Source organism: Miscanthus floridulus, chromosome 1 (genome assembly GCF_019320115.1).
Source record: "Miscanthus floridulus cultivar M001 chromosome 1, ASM1932011v1, whole genome shotgun sequence".
Classification (NCBI taxonomy): Eukaryota; Viridiplantae; Streptophyta; class Magnoliopsida; order Poales; family Poaceae; genus Miscanthus; species Miscanthus floridulus.
This window is the reverse complement of record NC_089580.1, coordinates 67,811,553-67,816,546: the sequence shown is the minus strand read 5'-3', so window position 1 is coordinate 67,816,546 and position 4,994 is coordinate 67,811,553. Positions and strand designations below refer to the sequence as shown.

Sequence of the window (4,994 nt, the reverse complement as noted above, 5' to 3'; positions counted from 1 at the left end):
TCAATGAGTTGTACAACTTTGTTGTTGCTCACTTTTTCATTTGAAATCATTTTACTATGTCAAAATTCTATTCGAATTTATCAAATTTTGAAACTCAAATTTAAAATTACCCAAACAAATTTGGATGAAGAAATGACCAATATCAAAATTGTAGGTCTCAATGAGATCTACAACTTTATTGTTTATAACTTTTTCATTTGAAATCATTTACTCTCCCAAAATTCTGTTCGAAGTTCTTATATACCGAAGTTCTCACAAATCATATGAACAAGCGCAGTTTTTCTTTTTAATCTCTGGTTAAAACTTGTAACTAGTCTTTCTCCCTCATACTAACTTCAAATTTAAAGATCTTTTTTTCTAAAATTTTCTAAAATCATGCTCTATCAATTTATTGTGTTCTTACAACTATTATTTTTATCATTTTTTCATGTGACTTTGTTCTATCAATTCAAATTTTGAATTTCAAAAAATAGCAACTTCAAACAACGTTTTGAAGTAGTAAATCATTTCAGCTGAAAAGATGATGAACATAAAAGTTGTAGAACTCATCAAGATCTACAACTTTTATTTTGGTTATTTCTTCGTCTGACAAAGTGATAGTAACATTGTTCATAAATTTCACATATCTCTCTTATAGTTTATGAAACTATAAGAGAGATATGTGAAATTTGTGAACAATGGTACTATCACTTTGTCGGATGAACAAATGACCAAAATAAAAGTTGTAGATCTTGATCAGTTCTACAACTTTGTTGTTGATGACTTTTTCATTTGAAATTACTTCGTACCCCAAAATTTTGTTCGAAGTTCTAATATTTTAAAATTCAAAATTTAAACTGTCCAAACAAAGTTATATGGAAAAAAGACCAAAACAAAAGTGGTAGATCTCGATGCGTTATACAACTTTGTTGTAGATATTTTTTCCATTTGAAAACATTTATTACCCCCAAATTATGTTCAAAGTTATCGTCTTTTGAAATTTAAAATTTAAATTCTTTAAACAAAGTCGGATGGGGAAATGACCAAAATAGAAGTCATAGATCTCGATGATTTCTATAACTTTGCTAGTGATGACTTTTTCATTTAAATTCATTTAGTATCTAAAAATACTATCCCAAAAATTATTTATTATCAAAAGAAAAGAAAAAAAACAACTTGGGCCAATACCTCCCACAGGCCCAGCTACGGCCTCAGTTGCCATCAGCCGTCCATCTCTCGATCCGACGGTTGAGATCCATGGGTTTCTTCTCAAACCCTGGCTCTCTCTCTCTCCCGGTCCCTTCTCTCGTGACGCCGCCCGCCTCCCCCTGCTCCCGCCTACTCTCTCCTCTGGTAGGGCCGCTACCGGCGTCGCCCCTTCTAGCCGCGCCGTCCGTGCCTCAGCCTCCCATGTACGTCGCCGGCCCCCAAGCACCACGCCGCCCGACCCATGCTGCCGCCACCACCGGGCCATCCGCGTCATGATGACTGGGGCTGGCGCCGCCCCTCCTCTTCCTACTGAGCGGGACGCCGAGCATCACCAGAGGTCCATCACTCCCTTCGTCCTGTGTGAAAATACCCAATCCCTTGTCTATTTCTATTCGGATCTGAGCTGCAATGGCCTGGATCTTGATGGCTTCGCCTGGTCAATGGGGACGCCAGATCCGTTAGGCGCCATGGTAGAGAGGCCAGATCCATGGTGTACCAGTTCAGCGATAGTGGCAGGGATGGCGCAGGAGGTCGGTGCCGCAGTAGGCGTCGTGTTTGTCCAGTGCACAGCTTGAGTTGTGTGCTTTTTGTTTGGATTTTCTCTAGTAGCTATTTCTGGTGGGCTTCTCTTTCAGCAGCGCAATTATCTTTCAACCTACAAGTTTATTTTTGGAGCTCCATGAGGACGTGTGTTCAAAGTTAAACTGTAGTAGCTTGTTCAACTTTCAGGTTCAGAGAACTACTGTTATTTTTTCTTTGTTTGCCTGGTTTGGTCCCTACGGCAGTTCATGTAGCTGTTATGTTCATCTACACAGTTCAGAGTAATATGTGACATGGTGAGGCAGTCCTCCAGCCCTCTAGTCGGTAGGGGATGGTCTGCATCAACCTCAAAGCCAAGCAGTGTCCCTCCAGCTCCAAGCACCACATCCCTTTGCCTACCTGCGATTCTTGCTTGGGAGGTAACTTTTAGTAGTCTGCGTAATCGTTTTGTCTGTTGCCAAATCCAGATTTTTTTTTCTGACAAGATGCCAAATGCAGTTGAAGCCCCCCATGGCAGGAACGGTAGTACGGCACTATATGTTTGATGAAATGCGTCTGACACATGATGTTTCTATTTGCCAAAATATGAAATGTTTGGTCTCTAAAAAAATTATGTTTTAGATCGTTATTATGTTGCTTGTCTTTAAAGGTTGATACATGTTTGACATGAGTATCTCAGTTTTTTGTTATCTAACGAGCCATGCATATTATGGTGAAACTTCATCACAGTATACAAATGTTTGCGAAGCAGCTATGATGTATTGATCTTGCTCCTCATCCTGTTTGCCCTATCTGATGCAAGTGTGAATGGATATCTGACAGACATCCCGGCAACTCTCCTAGAAAGCCATATAGGCACATGCAAGCTCTCCCTGATTAGATCAATGCTGCAAGCGACGTCTGCCAGGCAAGTTGCTTGTCGTTCTTAATTATTGCCATCTCTTGATAGATTGGTCTTGTTTTGTTAACTATTGCTAAACCTGAGTTTGGTGGTATAGTGTCATTGATAGTGTTAGCCTTGCATTTCAGCAACCTGCAAGACCTTTTGTGGAGTAGTCGATCCATACAGTTATTTTGTAGCAGCTGAAGAGACCATTACTGCTAAAGACAGGAAGGATTGTAGTAGATGACAGCTGCTACAAGGTTGTCAAGCTTATCTTGGTATTTTTTACTGCTCTAAATCAGTATACGTGACCCATATAACTTATAACCTAATTGTACTGAAGCGAAATGGACACTATGTAATTTTCTATCCATTAATATGGTTTATATTTTGTTGCTTTTGTTTTCAACTACATTTTCCAGTGGCACTATAAATGCTGTCAGCCTTGGAACTATTGGAAACTTTCTTAAAAACAATGCATTGTCTTTGTGCTGACCGAGATGCACAAATGTCATGTTCTTTATAAAAAAGAAATCAGAGGAGAATATGTTTGATTGAGTGGGCTGTGGTGTAGTGGTATGAACTTTAAAATTGCATTCCATTATCTTATTATTACTAAGCTGGCATGATTATCATCCAGCAACCTGCTAACAGCACAAGCAGCCACATTTTTAGTGTTGATGGAGTACCTCAAAACAAATTAATTGTGACAACTCAAGTTCGACCTATTTTTAGTGAATGTAGTGTTGAACACGGAACCGTCATGCATTTTTAGTGAACTAGATAGTTCAAGCCATGATATATCTCTCATTAATCTGTTGCTTTACTCTGCCCTAGAATTAGTACTGATAACTCAATTTGCTACCTAAAAATGGTCCTAATTTTCTTGTCCGTAAACTTACAAAGTTCTCATGCAGTAAACTTTCTTGTCAGTTTTACTACTTACAATAAGTCCTCATGCTTGTCATATCTCTTTGATCATTGAGCAGGATGACTAATAAGTTGTCAGGAAAGTTTCTTTGAGGGCATCATTAAAATCAAGCCTATGAAGAAAAGAAGGTAGACTATGAATCATATCCCCTTCCCTGTTGCAACTTTATGGTTACAATACAAATTTTTTTATGAAACCTGTCCTTACTTACTGTATTGAACCTGGACTTGCTTATTTTTATTTCTCTGAACTCCAAGTTATCTAAGTGCTTATGTGCATTGGCTGCTATTAACTATTCTCTAACTAAACCTGTACATGATAATTGATAAGTAATAGATGATTGGGTTTGTTGCTCTATAATACTTAGCCATTTTAAATTTAGACAATGAAATTGTTTTCCACCAGTTCATAAGTAATAGATGATTCAGTTTGTTGCTCTATAATACTTAGTGATTTTAAATTTGGTTGAGTAACAGCTATGTCCACATCTAATAGGATTCATATTTTCCTTCATCTAAAGCAGGAACAGTTGGAAGCACAGATTCTTGCTCATCAGGCCTCACTTGAAGCAAACCAAGCAAGCATCTGTTTGTATGTTTGAACTTGTGTGATGAAACTTGGAACTAGTGTGATGTTTGAACTTGCAAGCAATTGTGTCTTCTGCCTTATGCTCTGGAATGTGTGGATGATGGCTTGGCTAATATGTATGAGCTGTGATGAGAATGCTAGAAACATCTGTGACATTTGTCATTGAATTAATACATATGGCAATGCCACATTCGTCACAATGTAAATGTCACAAAATCTGTCCTATCGTCACAATAAGTTGTCTAAATCAGGGTTCCTAGGATACAATTTGTGACGGTTGGCGTATTAGGTGACAAGTTGACCAACCAATATGTGACAGTTATAGTCGTCATTAAATGACAGTAATATATGACAACAAAACAAAACCGTCATAGAAGGTCATCACATTTTGTGACGGTTTTTCATATTATCATCACAAGGTACAATTTGTGAAGGTCGTTATATAACGACCGGCATGACGCTGCTTTTTCGTCATAAGATTCTTTTTATGACAAATCCTGTATTTACCATGACATTTTTAGTTTGTCATATAAACCTAGATTTTTTGTAGTGAAACTCCACCGACGAAACACTTACCTCGAACGGGGACACAATAGCTTCCGCACCGTGTCCCTCGTCCTCTACAACGGTGGTGGCGGCGGCGGTGGTAGGGCCCCCGTGTCCACCGGTACCGGCCGGCCCTCGCCAGACTCCGACGCCCCCTCGACCCCCTGCGGAGGCGGTTGGGTCGCCCCCGCCATCGCCCGCTCCACCTCCGAGACGTCCTCTCCTCCTCCTCTTCCCCAACGCCCATGTCTCGGGTGTGTCGGCCTTGGCCCCGGGGCGGGCGATAGCCAGCCCCAAGGTGTCCCCTCCTCCTCCTCC

At 40.0% G+C, this 4,994-nt stretch overlaps 1 long non-coding RNA gene across 4 annotated transcripts; it reads left to right on the top strand.

The window, feature by feature from the left end:
- Positions 1-1,278: 1,278 nt before the first annotated feature.
- LOC136486294 (uncharacterized) lies at positions 1,279-4,210 on the top strand. 4 transcript variants are annotated; one of them, XR_010766764.1, is made up of 6 exons: positions 1,279-1,525; positions 2,004-2,147; positions 2,551-2,635; positions 2,758-2,871; positions 3,601-3,670; positions 4,066-4,210. It is a non-coding gene; the product is annotated as an uncharacterized lncRNA (long non-coding RNA). The 4 variants fall into 4 exon arrangements; XR_010766762.1 differs by having other exon boundaries at positions 1,279-1,917; XR_010766761.1 differs by having other exon boundaries at positions 1,279-2,147.
- Positions 4,211-4,994: the final 784 nt, after the last annotated feature.